An 18,248-nucleotide genomic window follows, 5' to 3' on the forward strand; every position below is an offset into this window, starting at 1 on the left:
GACACCTAGCAGCATATCATGGTTACCCAAGCTAATCAGAAGAGGTTAGAGAACCTATTCAGTTCGGGATTACAAATGCAATACGGTCTTTCTCTAATCTAATACTCTTGACCACATTGTTTGGTTTGATAGTTTATTTTCTCATGTCTACTATCCAATGTGTGTCTTGTGCTTATATGATTACCTTGAATGTGATTCGGAACGCATTCCCTAATCTCATTCATACTCTGGCCAGAGATTCAAATCATATCAGAGAGTATTCTCCCTCAAACGGTTTGAAGGTTAGAGATCCCTTGTTGCGCATTCACTTGTCTCCATAGCTAAGTCGCTTGACCCCAACGATGCCGTGGACACCCTCCTGATGGAGTGACTTTGACATAATCAAAGATCAAGGTCTTAACCACAAGACAACTATGATGCCTCAGGTCAAAAGACTACTTTGCATTATCCCAACCATGAGTTCTCACGTGACATGGAATATGAGAACTCTTCATTGATCGCGTTCAGTGAACTCATTCTCTATTGAGCACCTACCGTACTTGTCTTGATGTCACACACACCAATGACTCGAGACTAATCACTCTCCTTGAGAGAAGACATAGTACGTACCGATCTTAACGGACTGTCAATGCCCAATTGGCAATCCTATGATCAGGAACATTTAGGATGTGTCTACGAAAGAATGGTCTCATGAATCTAACTTCATTAGATTACATTCTCCCAATCACATATTCCTTGGACTTTATCGTTTAAGCATATAACATTTATATGAGACGGCTCAAACAATAATCTTTGCCCTTTATATGTAAAACTAGATTAGTTTAACATGTGAAATGTCCGTAAAGTATCATCACATGATTGGCTTTAGGGCACATTTCCAACAATCTCCCACTTGCACTAGAGCCAATCAGCTTGGTCATCTTGATGATACCTCTTCTGTAGTCATTTCATAAATGGCTGAATAGTAGGCCTAGATAGTGGATATCTATATGTGTTATCCATAGAAGCAACCTTGAGAATAACGACGTCACCATTATACATGATTCTCAATCATGTGGTTCAGTCTCTCATTTGAGTTCGGATCTTGATGAGACCTTGATTCCCAGGCTTGAGCTATCGCCCCATTAGTGTCATACACTTTCTGGTTGGAACCGAATAGAGAGTTCATAAATGAACTTTCCCATCCAAACAACATTGTTGTAAACTTCTATATGGCAATATATATTGCATTCATAATGGAACACACTAAAGTCATTACTTTAATGTTTCCATCCAAATATCTCTTTAGTCATAATAAAGAGATATCTGTTTATCTCTTCATTCATAATGAAGAAACATCCAATGATGGATTAGATTCATAATCTAATACATTTACGCTTCCATTACGTTACTCTAATTCTTCCTCGATCTTTGAGGAATTTATCCTTTCGTATTTCTTAAATACTTAAGGACTCACTTGACAGTTGCCATGGTTCTGATCCTGGGCTTGCATTGATATCGTCTTGTACCGTTCTAGGTACAACTCATATCAATGTTTTTCATACAATATGAAATACATAAATCACCTTTCTGCGTATGCATAAAGGATTCGATTTACGCATTATTTCTTTGGGAGTCAAAGGGTACGTTCCCTTTGAGAAGGGCAACTTGCTAGTCTCACTAGAATCGTCCTTCTTATTGAAGTTTATCATCATATGAGAAACTTCCTAGCATCCATTGTCTATTATTAGGGATTGATATAATCCAATTATATCATGAAATATATCATTATAGATTTCCATCCCATGTATATAGACTATTTCTCCCATATACATTCTATCTTCATATAATGTATTAAAGTCATAACTTTAACGAAGAAGTATTCTTTTCATTTCCAAAATTAATATATCATATATATTTAAATTTTTAGGAACATGATTAACTCCCACTAATCTTTTGTAAAACTAGTAAACAAAAGATTCATTTACATCTTTATGAGAAATCAAACGATTTGATCCTTTTTCTCATAAAATGCAAATAGCTCCCACTAACTTGCTAAGATCCATGATGGATGGATCTCTACAACTTACATGTCTTGTGATTTATAGTTTTAGACATATATTATCAAGACTATCTTAATAATGGTTTCGGAAACCCATATTATGTCAAAACATTGAATCACCATTTAGTTGTAGCTAGCAATCTTCAAATTAATTGAAACTAAGACTACTTCAAAAATGGTTCCTTTAAAGTCAACCATTCTCTTTGATTGTAGTCACCTTAAGCTACCAATTAGCTATGAAGGTTTCATTATTTCGAGTCAAATGGTACTTTACCATTTTCTTGAGTATATATCGTATATGCACTCAATGTAGTCATAAAGTTCAAAACCATTCAACTGAGACGGTTTATAAATCCTTATCGACTACCTTGGAGCTTGTGGTATAGGAACTCGGTTGTTATATTTGTTGATTACTTTCTTGTCTCTCAAAGAACCCATTCTTTGAGTTCTATCTCTCGTTCATTTGCTTTTAGGCAAATCACATTGTAGAATTACAATGAACTACCCAACAAAACAACATTTGTTAGTTGGTTTATAGAAGCGATATCCAAAAGTTATTTTAAGGATATCCTACAAGATTGTTATCAAACAAATATTGCTTATTAGCACACAACCCCAAATCTTTAACATGCTTAAGATTTGTCTTTCTTTCCAACTACATCTTATGGAGTCATGAAAATATTGGAAGATCTTCTCATTGACAATCATATTATTTTAGAAGTATATATCCTATATATGGGTAATAGATAATATCTAACGAACTAAAACTTATTCGAGTTCGTTCTTCTCCTTGTGGAGAAATATATTATCTTATGATGCTTATTTCCTTGATATCTTTCAAGGAAACTATTCTAAAGTGTTACCTTATCTTGGATCAAATCTAAGGAGGTAAATACTTTAGACGTCTTACTCATCAACTTACATTTCTTAAATTCTTTGGAACATTTTGCAAAGTATTCGGACTTGTGTTTATTCAAAATAAACTATAGTCCAACCGAGAGTGATCTTCGGTGAATGTTATTCAACATGAGTAATATTATGTTTGTGGACAAGTGCCACTAACATTTAAGTGAATTAACCTCAACAACTTTGTGATTCTTTCTTCTTTCCAAAAGAATAAAGATTCGAACATTTCGCCTCCATACAATTTTAACAAGAAGGTATTGGATCCGGATCTAACGATCCAAAGCGTCCATTTATGACCAACTCGTAATTTATGTTTTAGAGGTATCACAACTTTAGTTGGGATTAGTCACTACCTTGCAACCTTTTGGGTTTTAAGCATCATTATTTTCTAAACAGTTAACACTACCATATTATCTCTACTATAGAGATAATTAATTAGATTACCATAATCCAATCATTGATTAATAAAGAACATTGTTTTGTCAAACAAAACATTTATCCATTTCACATAGTGACGGAATTTAGTTCCTTAAAATTGGAATATAAAGACAATCTATGTTTTTCCAATTTCTTTGGTAGTTCATATGAGGAAGTAAGTACCATCTGCTTTCGCAGAGATCTATATTTGATTCACGTTTCCGAATGTGAAGCACCTTTTCTTCACTCATATATCTTCTACTTCTTATTAGTCACACTTTTACAACGATTTGTAAAACATAGTTACTAATACGGAATCAAGCATTCAAGTAGAAGAACCAATTGTTTTGAACTATTCAAGAACAATTTACAACACCTTCGAAAGGTGTGTTCTTGACACTTGCAAGACATTTCTTGCAAATACCCCTTCCAATATCCATCATTTCATAAAGAAAGTTTGTTCCCTTGGAGTTATTTATCTTCTTTATCTGACTTCTCCTTTTGACTACAATAGTCATGGTCCCTAAACTCCCACTATCTCTCTTGAAACCTTTTTCAATTGTGTTATACACATCAAACATTTTGGAGAGAGTGTGGTTATTGTTCACTACACAGTTTACAATAAACTTAGTGAACGATTAGTATAGGGAAACAAAGGTGAAGTCCTTGCCTAGTTTCCGTCTCATTATGTGGTTTTATCACTTCAACACTTAATGATTCAAAATCATTATAAATCCATGTTAATGGACTATTTTTGTCAACCAACCATTATGTTCTAAACATAATTACAAACTTTAAAGAGTTGTACAAGGCAACTCTTATTTCTTCACACAACAAATTGTAAGTGAAGAATCATGGCACATAAAGTGTCCATGCCTTTGTGCTTTCTTCTCAAGTTCCTTGTTCATGTAACAAAGAAACAAGCACTAAGTGTTTGCATTGACTAAGGGTTGTTCAAAGCAACTCCTATTTCTTCATACAACAATTTGTAATTGAAGAATTATGACATTAAAAGTGTTGTCCTCTTTATGATAGACCTTTTCTAACATATTCTTCTAATGATACATTATCAATAGGAAGATTGTGAGGATGAGACTACTTTGGTACTTTTACAAGCCATTAAAGACAATCTATGGTTTTGTAGTACCAAGTCCGGAAACTAAAACATTCGGTTTTGTCAAGTGTTGGATAGCGTTTGCAAATATATTGGTAAACAAATACATAACGAATATAAATTGATTGATTTTAAGCCATTTGATTCGGGTCTTTAAATCAAATAGCACCACCCACTATTTTTGGCAAATTCCATATCCCTCATTGGAATTCGAGAGTTTTGGATGAAACTCCTAGTAGGTTATGGGAGGCTCACTATTACCAAGCCCACCTCACGATGATACGATATCGGCTAGCATTAATAATAATGAGAGAGTACGCTTACTCATTTGCAACTAATGCAAGTACCCATCTTATTTGGCCTCTAGAGAATGTAACCTCACAATGATATGATATTGGTTCCATTGCACTTAGTTAAGTCATTCCCACCATGCTTAGTTCATGAAGGGGTTCAAGAATAGCCTCACAATGATATGATATTGGCCATCCTCGTTGCCTACACTCACCTCATCATATGTGTATGGATTCCTCCTGAGTATAAGCATGCACTTTGTACTCCCCCATGATAGGGTGAAGCCGGTGTACAAGTCATAAACGATTGGATCCCACCATGGTGGAAGGCCACGAAGAGATATTCTAAACATCTCTCGCTTATCAACTTAATATTGGTTTGGTTGAGGGTTTTAGGTCTCATCACATATAAATATTCATTTTAATCTCTATTAAAACAATTTTGGTCCTCTTACAACTATTGGTCCATCTCATTGTTTTAGTTGTACATAATACTCCCACTATGCTTTTAAAACGATTTTTAAAGCAAGAGTATATGATACTACTAACATAAACTTTGCATTCATTTGATGGACTATATAGTTGCCTTAGGGCCTTAGGATGATTATGAACCTTTGTTTAGATTCAACACAAGCCTTGTGTTGAATCTCGGTCTAGGAATGAAGATTGATTTTAGTTACGCGTTTAATCACATTAAGGCGTGTTGTCTTAGGGGCGTTGGACCCAACTACTTCATTTTCATGCATATCATATAAAGCAAGAAAGAAGTACTTCAAAGTAAAGGTGAGCTTATGCTCATTACAACATTTGCATATAACAAATTACTTTAAAGTAAAGAAGAGCTTAAGCCCTTTTACAACATTTGATCAAATCAAATTACAACCAAAATCTAATCTACACATTCCCATGGTTCAAACAATTGAAACGCCTTTCACATAGCTCAATTATATTAGGCTTAGGTTCATAATCACCCTTTAATTAATTAACACTTTAACTAATTAAATTGAATGCAACATTTTCATTTGGTTTTTGTATCCATAAAATTGATTTAAATGGAGCTAAACAAAATGAAAATCCAATTCTCATTTAAAGAGACAAAACAATTTTGTTCTCATCCTATTTGGGCCATCATGCAATTAACCTCAACTTTTGGGCCATATTGCAATAACAAAAACTTTTGGGGTCACTTTGTACAATACACAAAAGTCACAACTTCATGTAAATACAACTAGAACCCAAACTTTTAATAATGCAAAAACTTCATTAAAGGATCAAAACAATTTGTCCTTTAGCGTTTTTGGACCTAAACGTAAAAACGTAAACTTTTGGGCCAAAGTGCAAATACACAAAAGTATCAAAACTTTATGTAATTGCATAAAAGCCCCAAAAGTACTCCCTTTGAGGGAGTGGCTGGTTTTGGGGAGGGATAAGATTGGTGTGTGTGTTGATTTGTGAGTTTTGTCAAAAACAATCAAGTGGTGTAAGATAAGAACTTCTTATCACCATTATTTCTATCACCTTTCATAAAAAAAATATAAGTTTTGATGATAGATTTTTCTATTGCCATTTAATCAAATATTTAACACTTTAAATACATGATAAATCATTTGAAAAACATATCACAAAAACTTTATGAAATAAATCAAAACTTTGAATCAAAACACCAAACCTTTTTGTTCTTGGCAAGAACATCAAGAACAATGAAGAACATCCATGAAAAACCCAAATTTTTCCATGAACTTTTTTCACCCAAAAACATTCCAAAACCATTCTTACTTAAGGGAAATAACATCTAACCAAACTAGGGTACTTAGGGGTTCCAAAGAACACATTAAAACACTTTTAACAAGTCAAACAAGAACCCAAAAATTCACCCTTTGGATTTGGCCGAATTTTCCCAAAAGCATGGCACCAAATTTTAGCTCCAATATTCATGCTCATATGAACAACATCTACAACATTTGAGATAGCAAATTTTCCAACAAAATTTACTTTCAAAGAAGCAAGAATAAAGCTTGTAACAATTACAACTTTTGAATCACAAACTTATGAACTACAAAACACAAAAGGATTCACCAACTACTAGACCTAGGCTCTGATACCACTTGAAGGAAATCTTTTGGGAAAACATGTTCATTTGAGCAACATCATATAGCATGCAATTAACAATTAAAGGCGGAATCATGCTTGTATGCACTCAAAAACAAAACATTACCATGAAATTCAAAGCCTAGTAGATTGGTGAACCAATAATCAACTCAAAACAAAGTGAGTTGAAATTAATACCTTTGTAGATTCCTCTTTGCATAAGCAAAGGCTAATCACCCAAAGAGATAGGGCCTTCATTCCTTGCTTCTTAGATCCATGGATTTGGATGGAAGAATAGGTTCTCCAAGTTCCCAAAATTGAGAACCTCTAAGTCTCTTCACCAAGGTTAGATTGTAGAAGAAATGAGTGACCTTGGAGTAGTAGGATTGCTAGATGTACCCTCCAAGGTGTTGGCCTCTTTAGAGAGAAAATGGAGAGACAATTCTCACCAATTTTCCCCCAAAATTAACCCTTTTTAATCCTTAATGAATATTTGGCTATAAAGTCATTTATATAGTCACTTCTTTAAGTGACCTAAATAACCAAAACCCTAATTCATCACACTATGGCCGGCCATTTAGGGAGTTTTGGGCTTTTGGGCTTTAATGAATCTTTATTCATTAAATTGTCATACAACTTAAGTTAATGGGCTTGACGTTCGAAGCCCATTGGGCCTTAAGGTCCAAAACTATCCCGAAGTCTTTAACGAACTTATTCGTTTGATTAATTAACATATTAATTAATCCTTGCCATAAATTAATGATTAAACCATTTAATCATTCTTACTCATTTCCGTTTAATCTCCAATCTCCACCTTTTATGGTGTGCGATCCATTAGGTTCCTTTTAGCGAGGTAGTGGGCGATTAAAACCATTTTACATCGATTGTGAATTGAAACTATTTTCAATTCTCCCTTTAGTGATTACACACGTTTAGGGCTTCCACAAACCATGAGTGACACCTAGCAGCATATCATGGTTACCCAAGCTAATCAGAAAAGGTTAGAGAACCTATTCAGTTCGGGATTACAAATGCAATACGGTCTTTCTCTAATCTAATACTCTTGACCACATTGTTTGGTTTGATAGTTTATTTTCTCATGTCTACTATCCAATGTGTGTCTTGTGCTTATATGATTACCTTGAATGTGATTCGGAACGCATTCCTTAATCTCATTCATACTCTGGCCAGAGATTCAAATCATATCAGAGAGTATTCTCCCTCAAACGGTTTGAAGGTTAGAGATCCCTTGTTGCGCATTCACTTGTCTCCATAGCTAAGTCGCTTGACCCCAACGATGCCGTGGACACCCTCCTGATGGAGTGACTTTGACATAATCAAAGATCAAGGTCTTAACCACAAGACAACTATGATGCCTCAGGTCAAAAGACTACTTTGCATTATCCCAACCATGAGTTCTCACGTGACATGGAATATGAGAACTCTTCGTTGATCGCGTTCAGTGAACTCATTCTCTATTGAGCACCTACCGTACTTGTCTTGATGTCACACACACCAATGACTCGAGACTAATCACTCTCCTTGAGAGAAGACATAGTACGTACCGATCTTAACGGACTGTCAATGCCCAATTGGCAATCCTATGATCAGGAACATTTAGGATGTGTCTACGAAAGAATGGTCTCATGAATCTAACTTCATTAGATTACATTCTCCCAATCACATACTCCTTGGACTTTATCGTTTAAGCATATAACATTTATATGAGACGGCTCAAACAATAATCTTTGCCCTTTATATGTAAAACTAGATTAGTTTAACATGTGAAATGTCCGTAAAGTATCATCACATGATTGGCTTTAGGGCACATTTCCAACAATATTCTCACATCGTCAGGTAACTTTAACAGCATATTCTAGTTTTTAATGGAATATTCCCTAATGCCGTTAGGGAATCCATTTGGTGTGCCAGGCACGTGCCAGCACGTGAGGGCACGTGGGTGCTCGGAAAATTTTTCTAAAAATATGGGGATGTTTCTAAGGTTGAGTAGGTCATGGTGGTATATTCAAATACCCTATTTAAGCATTGTATGAGAAGTTATTTCCTAGTTTTGTATATGCACTTTAAATAACGTTTATTCAATTATTTCGCATATAGATGAGACCTATCCTGAGGACGAGCGCCATCAATCGAGGCTCGGGGGCTACAACCCTTCGACATACCAGTGAGTGGGCTTTTGGTTTTCTATATATACCTATATACTTGAGAGTTTTCCCGGAAAATAAATATGAATGATTATACGTTTTGAAATGCATGCAATGTATGTGCCTATTTTATTTATGCATTAGTAGTTGCATATATTTATGATTGGTGCTGCAGACGCATAGGTAAGTGCCAGGTAAGTTCATAAATTAAAGATATGAGATTGCTTCAGTTATGCCAGATATGATGTGATTATGATGTGATGCATTGAGAGCTTGTAAACCTGCACCCCGGTGTTAGGGCTCCTTGATCACTCATATATTTCATGCATTTATACTATCCATTTCTAAAGTCTTTGTGATGTTTTTGTGTTAAAATTGTGGCATTTTACCTTACCTTGTGTTAAGGGTCTTGTATTTCATTAATTTCTTACCTTCAGTATTAATGTGTAACATTTCTTTTATAAGTTGGCCATGAATGAGATGTTATGGTGCAAAATTTTCATAAATACAATTGTAACACTTTTAGAATGCCTAGTCATAAACTAGTCTTGTAAATCTTGCATTTTGATTTTGTTCCATCATTTTATTAATATTGGCTTGTGGCTATGGATTTTATGGCAACGCCTGTAAAAGGATGAATTGGCTTTAATTGCTCTCTCATTTTGTGACAGGTGGTTTTGAACTTGGGATCCCTCCAAAACTCACATGAGGCACAGATTAGCTGTTTGGGTTTGTCGGCTGATGGAAGTGCCTTGTGTACAGGAAGTTGGGATACAAAGCAAAAGGCAGAAAACGTGGGCTGTCTGTGACGAAAAAGAAAGAGCTGCGTGGGCAGCTGTAAGGATAGAGAGAAGTGGGAGCGTGAAAAGTGAGTGGAAAGGAGGAGAGACAGCTGTGAGCGCAGGAAAGGAGAGCCTTGCGGGGGAGCAAAGCTGCCTTGCGGCATCAGAAGCACGGGGGGTCAGACGTGCAAAAAGGAAAGAAGCAGGGCGTGGAGGGCTGCCCTTGGCAGCCTGGAAAAAACAGAAAGAAAAAAATATAAAAGAATAAAAAGGGCGTAGGGAACTGCACAGAGGGCAGTGAAACAGAAATAGAGGGATGACAAGAGCAGAAAAATATACAGAGGCACGGGGGGAATAAGAACCAGCGTGGAAGTCAAAAGGAAAGCAAGGTGTCAGACGCAGAATAAAATAGAATAGGATAGAGAGAATTGGAACGGGGGGAGGCGCAGAAATAAGGGGGAGCGAGGTCAGAGGTACGGGAGGAAAAAAATAAGGAATAGGCTGCCCTTGGCAGCTGGCGAAGAGAAAAAGGAGCGCATGTGAGAAGGGGGAGACAGAAGAATAGACGCGGGAGTGAGAGAGGAATAAGAAGGCAGAGAGCAGTTAAAAAAAAAAGAGACTAAACTGTGCGAAGGCAGAAAATAAAAAGGTCAGGAAAGATATAGCTGCTTTGCAGCTAAGTGAGCACAGGAAGGAAGGCACGGAAGTAAGCACAGAGAGCAAGGCAGCAAGAAAAATTCGAGGCTTCAATCTAGTTTCTTGGTTTTATCTTCTCAAACCCATGTTTTGCTTTTGGTTTAATTTGAGAATAATGTGTAACTAATTTTTAGTAGTTAGGGGCTGTTTTGAAGCCCCGAATATGATCGTAAATTTGTTGTGATATTTTGTTTGAATGACTTTTATGAAAGGATGAAAATTGTTTCACTACTTATCTCATTGATAAATTCTTTATGTGTTTCTATGGATGCATACATAGTGAGCATATCTAGGATTTTAATGCTATGAATATATGTATGCTTGCCCTTGTTGAGTGAGGACCTACATATGTTCTAGAGTAGCACTTGTTAATTGTGGTTAACATGTGAAACGATTTCTAGGAGAAGTAAGACAACACCAGTACTTACGATGCCTTGTGATGACTCAAACTCTTTTTATTCTTAATGATTTCTACTTGTTAAATCTATGAACACACCATTCTAGGTTGCATGCTAGGGACTAAGTTAAGTTGAAAACACCATTCTCTTAACATACTACGTAAGAAAGAGTAATAAGTTGTGTTCTAACATTGAGCCAACTTGAGCATCTTCATCCGGAAATAAAAGGGATTTGAATGAAACATAACATACTTGCATGATTATTTGGTGGTGGAAAGCATGTCCCCTAACTCATTTTCTTAATTTGTGAATTAAAATCTATTGGTATTATTTAAAATCTGTTTCTGTACTGTTTTTGTACGATTTAATTTAAATAGCAAATCAACTCCAAAAATCCCAAATATTCGTGTGAGCATAGCTTGGTGTGTCTAGTTTATGTGTATAAAATTTCGTTGCATTTGGATAAGTTTAAGTTAGTCTAAAAATTATTGTTCGGTGGCTGGTCAGTGGAGACAGCCACCCTGTTTTTGTGACATTTTAAGTATTTGGATAAAACAATCTTCTGCGGGAAAGACCCTTATTTTCATATGCTACAATTGACAAATCTTAGTGTGAATAAGGAAAATTAATAGGATTATTGTGTGCTACTTTGTGGTGCGTTATAATTCCCTACCAAATTTTTGGCGCCGTGTCGCCGGGGATTGTTATTTCTGATTGCTTATATTTTATTTTTATTTTTATTTTTATTTATTTTTATTATTGTCTATTTCTTGTCTATTTAGTGTTTTTGGTTTTGGGTTTATTTCAGGTACTTTTTGTAGTATATGCAAACTCGAAGGTCCGAAAGCATTGATATAGCTCCCTACAATCCTGAGCCTGAACAAATACTTCGAAAGGTTCGAGGAGAAATCAAACAGAATCAAGCATTGGTGTCCGTACCATCATCATCGTCTCCACCACATTTTAGTTCAATAAAGGAGGAAAAACCACAAGGAGACATGGCTGACAACCGTACTCTGAGGGAGTTGGCAACGCCAAACACGGATCAACAACCATTGTGCATCACATATCCAAATGACGAAGGAGGATGTGAGCTCAAGTCCGGCATGATTCACTATTTGCCTAAGTTCCATGGGTTCTCAACAGAGGATGCCAACAAGCATCTTATGGAGTTTCATGTAGTATGCTCAGGAATGAGACCAGCAAATGTGAATGAGGAGCAAGTCAAGTTGAGAGCATTCCCATTTACATTAGAAGCTAAGGCAAAGGAGTGGCTTTACAATTTACCTCCGGGATCAATTAACACATGGAATCAGGTGAAGCAAGCATTCTTGGAGCAATATTTTCCGGCCACAAAAGCTGCAAGCATAAGAAAAGACATATGTGCAATTCGACAACAACATGGAGAGCCCTTTGGAGATTACTATGAGCGATTCACACAATTGGTTGCATCTTGTCCTAATCATCAAATTTCAGAGCATCTTTTAATACAGTATTTTTATGAAGGATTATGTGGTACTGATCGTATAATGCTTGATGCAGCAAGTGGAGGAGCATTCATGGACAAGACACCAATAAATGCTAAGGCATTATTAAAGAACATTGCTGGCAACACACGACAATTTGGAGGGAGAGATGAGCTACCTTTTAAGAAAGTTAACGAGGTAAGTGCTAATTCTAGTATTGAATTACAATTAGCTAACTTGACTAACCTTGTGCAACAGGTTATTGTGGCTCCAAAACAGGTGTGTGGTGTATGTTCAATGATGGGACATGCCACGAACATTTGCCCTTCGTTGATGGATCAAGGTGGTCTTGAGCAAGCTAATGCGTTAGGAGGGTTTCAAGGGCAACAAAGGCAAAAGTATGATCCCTATTCCAACAACTATAATGCAGGATGGCGTGATCATCCACACTTAAAATGGAACAATCAAGACAACGGACAACAATCTGTTCCCAACAACTATAACCGTCCGCCTGGCTTCTTTCAAGCAAGACCGCAGGCACCATTTCAGCCTCAACAACAACAAGCTCCAAGTAAGTCTCTTGAGGATTTAATTGCTTCTTTAGCTAACTCTACTCAATCTCATCAACAGAAAACACACAAAGCAATTGAAAACCTTGAGCGCCAAATGAGTCAGTTAGCAAGTTTGATGGGGCAACAACACCAACCAGGAAGGTTACCAAGCCAAACTGTGACAAATCCAAATTCGGAGCAGTTAAATGCTATGACTTTAAGGAGTGGAAAAGAAGTTTTTGAGCATCCAAGGATGCAACAAGGGGAGTTACAAACCAGAAATCTTGAGCAAGATGAAGCTTCAACAGAAATTGAAAAGTCTTCTAAAGCAGTTGAATTAAACAAAACAAATTCTAATACTGTAAGAAAAGAAATTCAAAATTCATTTAACTCATGTGTCCCTATTCCTTTCCCTCGCAGGTTTATGAAGTCAAAGAAAGAGCAAACTGATAAGGAAATCTTGGATACTTTCCGGAAAGTCCAAGTGAACTTACCTCTTTTAGATGCCATAAAACAAGTGCCCAAGTATGCAAAGTTCCTTAAAGAGCTTTGTACAAACAAGAGGAGATTCAATGATCAAGAAACTGTGGCATTAAGTGAGGAAGCATCAGCTGTTTTGCAAAGGAAGCTACCACCAAAGTTGAAGGATGCCGGTAGCTTTACCATTCCATGTGTAATTGGAGGGAAAGAGTTTGGGAGAGCATTGTGTGATTTGGGGGCATCCATCAATCTGATGCCATATTCAGTGTATGAATCATTGAACCTTGGAGAGTTGAAGGAAACAAAGGTAATAATCCAGTTGGCAGACCGTTCAAATAGATATCCGAAAGGCTTATTGGAGGATGTACTTGTGCAAGTGAATGAGCTTATTTTTCCTGCTGATTTTTTTGTTCTTGAGATGGAACATGACCCTATGCCTACTGCACTTCCTCTTATATTGGGAAGACCATTCCTTAGAACGGCACGTACAAAGATTGACGTCTATGATGGTACCTTGACCATGGAAATTGATGGAGAAATTGTCAAATTCAGAATCTTCGATGCTATGAGGTACCCTAATGATTTTGAATCTTGTTTTTTTATTGATGCGTTTGACTATTTTGTGCAGGATTGTTTTAATGAAAGTGTGGGACAAGGTAATTTAGAAAAGGTGTTAGTGCATAGCATTACACATGAAAAGCTTAATACTTTCGAGCACATTGAAGAAGAATTAATTCAGACTATGACAGATCTTGAGTCTCTTTCACCAATTCACGGTAAGTCTTCTGCCTATTTTATTTCTCTTCCTATTTCTAACAAAAAAAATCTTCCTTTTGTGATTCAGGCACCAAAATTGGAGCTTAAATCGATTCCTGAATATTTGAAGTATGCATTTTTGGGAGAGGAAGAAACATTACCAGTCATCATATCATCACAACTCACAGCAGAGGAAATGGAGAAACTGATCCGGGTACTGAAGGATCATAAAACTGCGATAGCTTGGAGCATTACAGATATAAAAGGTATCAATCCAGCTACATGTATGCATAAGATTCTGTTGGAGGAAGGTGCAAAACCAACAAGGGAAGCTCAACGTCGTTTAAACCCTCTCATGATGGAGGTCGTCAAGAAAGAGGTTATCAAACTTCTTGATGTTGGCATCATATATCCTATTTCAGACAGCAAGTGGGTGAGCCCTGTTCACGTAGTTCCAAAGCGATCAGGAGTCACAGTTGTTAAGAATGAAGCGAATGAGCTAGTGCCTACACGTGTGCAAAATAGTTGGAGAGTTTGTACAGACTATCGGAAAATAAACAACACCACACGCAAGGATCACTTTCCAGTCCCATTCATTGATCAAATGTTAGAAAGGTTAGCTGGTCATTCTCATTATTGTTTTCTTGATGGCTATTCTGGATATAATCAAATTGCAGTTGCTCCAGAGGATCAAGAAAAGACGACTTTCACATGTCCATTTGGTACATTTGCATATCGAAGGATGCCGTTTGGACTTTGCAACGCACCTGCCACATTTCAAAGGTGTATGGTGAGTATCTTTTCTGATATGATTGAGAAAATAATTGAAGTGTTCATGGATGATTTTTCTGTTTATGGTGATTCTTTTGATACATGTCTACATAATCTGTCCCTAGTTTTAAAACGTTGCCAAGAAACTAATCTGGTCTTAAATTGGGAAAAATGTCATTTCATGGTTTCTCATGGATTAGTTCTAGGGCATATCATATCTGAAAAGGGAATTGAAGTGGATAAGTCTAAAGCAGAACTTGTTAGTTCTTTACCTCTCCCTACTACTGTCAGGGAGGTTCGTTCTTTTCTGGGACATGCAGGTTTTTACCGCAGGTTTATGAAGGACTTCTCAAAGATTTCTAGACCGTTATGTCGTTTGCTTCAAAAGGATGTATCATTTGATATGAATAAAGAGTGTGTGGTAGCATTCAACAAGCTTAAGGAGTTGTTATCCACAGCTCCTGTGATCATGCCACCAGATTGGAGTTTACCTTTTGAGTTGATGTGCGATGCTTCAGACTATGCAGTCGGAGCAGTTCTAGGGCAACGTGTCAACAAAGTGCCTCATGTCATTTATTATGCATCCCGGACACTTAATGATGCCCAGTTGAATTATTCAACAACAGAGAAGGAGTTTTTAGCTGTTGTATTCGCTTTAGAAAAATTTCGATCTTATCTGATTGGGACTAAAATTATTGTGTTTTCTGACCATGCAGCATTAAAGTATCTACTCACAAAAAAAGATGCAAAACCGCGACTCATTCGATGGATACTTCTACTTCAAGAGTTTGACTTGGAGATCAAGGATAAGAAAGGGAGTGAGAATGTTGTAGCAGATCATCTTAGCCGACTTGTGCATTCCAACACAGAGGAAGATCTCATCCCTTTACGTGAAAGTTTTCCGGATGAGCAATTGTTTTCATTAAAGATTACTGACCCTTGGTATGCAGATATTATCAATTACAAGGTCATCAAAAAGATTCCGGATGATTTTACACGTGCTCAGAAAGATAAGCTTGTCAAAACCGCCAAATACTACGAGTGGGATGATCCTTATTTGTGGAAATATTGCACTGATCAATTAATTAGAAGGTGTGTCCCCGAATCTGAGTTTAAATCTATTCTAACTTTTTGTCATTCTTATGCATGTGGTGGCCATTTTGGAGCAAAGAGGACAGCACTTAAGGTGTTAGAGAGTGGATTTTATTGGCCGAGTCTGTTTAAGGATGCGTATGAGTTTTGTGCAACATGTGATCGTTGTCAACGAACAGGTAACTTGGGCCCAAGAAATCAAATGCCACAAACCCCTATTTTGGTTGTTGAGATCTTTGATGTGTGGGGCATTGATTTCATGGGACCTTTTCCATCTTCAAATGGTTTACTTTACATTTTATTGGCTGTGGATTATGTTTCTAAATGGGTGGAAGCAAAAGCCACCAAAACTAATGATTCAAAAGTTGTTTCAGATTTTATTAAGAGTAACATCTTTGCAAGATTTGGAATACCTAGAGCAATCATTAGCGATGGAGGGAGTCATTTTTGCAATCGAACATTTGAAGCGTTGCTTAGGAAGTACAATGTCACACATAAGGTGTCTACACCTTATCATCCGCAAACTAGCGGTCAAGCAGAAGTATCAAATCGTGAGGTGAAGCAAATTTTGGAGAAAACTGTGAGTCCTAGTAGGAAGGATTGGAGCATGCGCTTGAACGATGCATTGTGGGCTTATAGGACTGCTTATAAGACTCCTATTGGAATGTCCCCATTTCGGTTAATTTATGGGAAACCATGCCGTCTTCCAGTAGAGTTAGAGCACAAAGCTTATTGGGCGATCAAAGCCTACAACATGGACATGAGTGTTGCCGGTAAGCAAAGGAAGCTTCAATTAAATGAGTTAGACGAAATCCGGAATGATGCGTACGAGTTAAGTCGAATATACAAGGAGAAATCAAAGGCATTTCATGATAAGATGATCTTAAGGAAGAACTTTGTCATTGGACAGAAAGTTCTTCTATTTAATTCTCGCCTTCGATTATTTCCAGGTAAGCTTCGTTCTCGATGGGTTGGTCCATTTGTTGTAACTAATATTTTTCCTCATAGTGCAGTGGAAATCCGAAGTACGAAGACCGGAAACGTGTTCAAAGTGAATGGACATAGACTCAAGCCATATTACGAGCCTTTTGCCGAGCATGATGTGGAGGTTGTACCTCTCCAAGAACCAGTTCCCTTTGGATGATTACTGGAGGCATCGTCCGGCTGCAAGACGTTAAAGAAAGCGCTTCTTGGGAGGCAACCCAAGCTGTTTATCTTTCATCTTTATTTTGAATAATTTTAAATGTTCTTGTTCTGTTTTTCTCTTGTTTTCTGGTTTGTGTGTTTAAGTCCTACTTTTGTTCCTTAATGCAGGTAATGATGTTGCAATATCTACCACAACTTCTTGCAAAGTACTTGTACATTCATGAAAACGAATGGAACATTAAGCAGATAAATACAAGAGGGAGCCTTCACATAGGCTGCTTAGGAGGAGGGATCAGAGGTTGATCAGTTGGAGCTTCAGCAGTCGGCGGGGCCACGGAAGGAGGAGGTATCAGAGGTTGATCAGTTGGAGCTTCACTACGCGGTGCCGCCCCAGAAGACGAAGGCAGATGCGGGTGGAACAAACCCACAAACCTCCGGTGATCAAGTAAAATCTGACCATCATTTTCCTGCAGCTGGTCAATTTTCCTCTTCATGTTTGTGGCATAATTGTGTGCAAGCTTGTGCAATTGTTTATTTTCATGCTTGAGTCCTCTAATCTCCTCTTTGAGACTCTGTATTTCAGCCACCAACGATTCAACGTGACGGGTTCGGGCAAATAGGCGTTGGGCCATGTTGGACACGGAACCGGCACACTGCACGCTAAGAGCCAGAGACTCCTTAACCGCCAATTCATCAGATCGTCTAGCGAGCAGTCTGTTATCTCTGGGGGTGACAAGGTTCCAGGCCACCACTGCAGCGGTCATGTCATTTTTCATCACCGAATCCCCAACGGTGAGAGGACCAGTAGGGGAAATCAAAGATGGGCGCCATATGTTGTCTGGTGAAGGCGGAGCTGCCTCTTCACCAAGGTTTAAGTCAAAACGACGATCGGAAGGGCCAGACATTTTTCAGAGGTGGTGAAGAAAGAAAAGAGTCGGACAGATCAAGATTAAACAAGTGCAAGAAGGGAGTGTTTACAGGAGGGAGCTCAAGTGTGTTGTGGAACAAAATTAGTGCCTCTATAAAAAGAAGAAATCAAAGAGGCGCTCCTCAGAAATTGAAGAGGCGTCCTCTCGCAAATCGAAGAGT

This window comes from Malus domestica, chromosome 16, assembly GCF_042453785.1.
Source record: "Malus domestica chromosome 16, GDT2T_hap1".
NCBI classification, from domain to species: domain Eukaryota; kingdom Viridiplantae; phylum Streptophyta; class Magnoliopsida; order Rosales; family Rosaceae; genus Malus; species Malus domestica.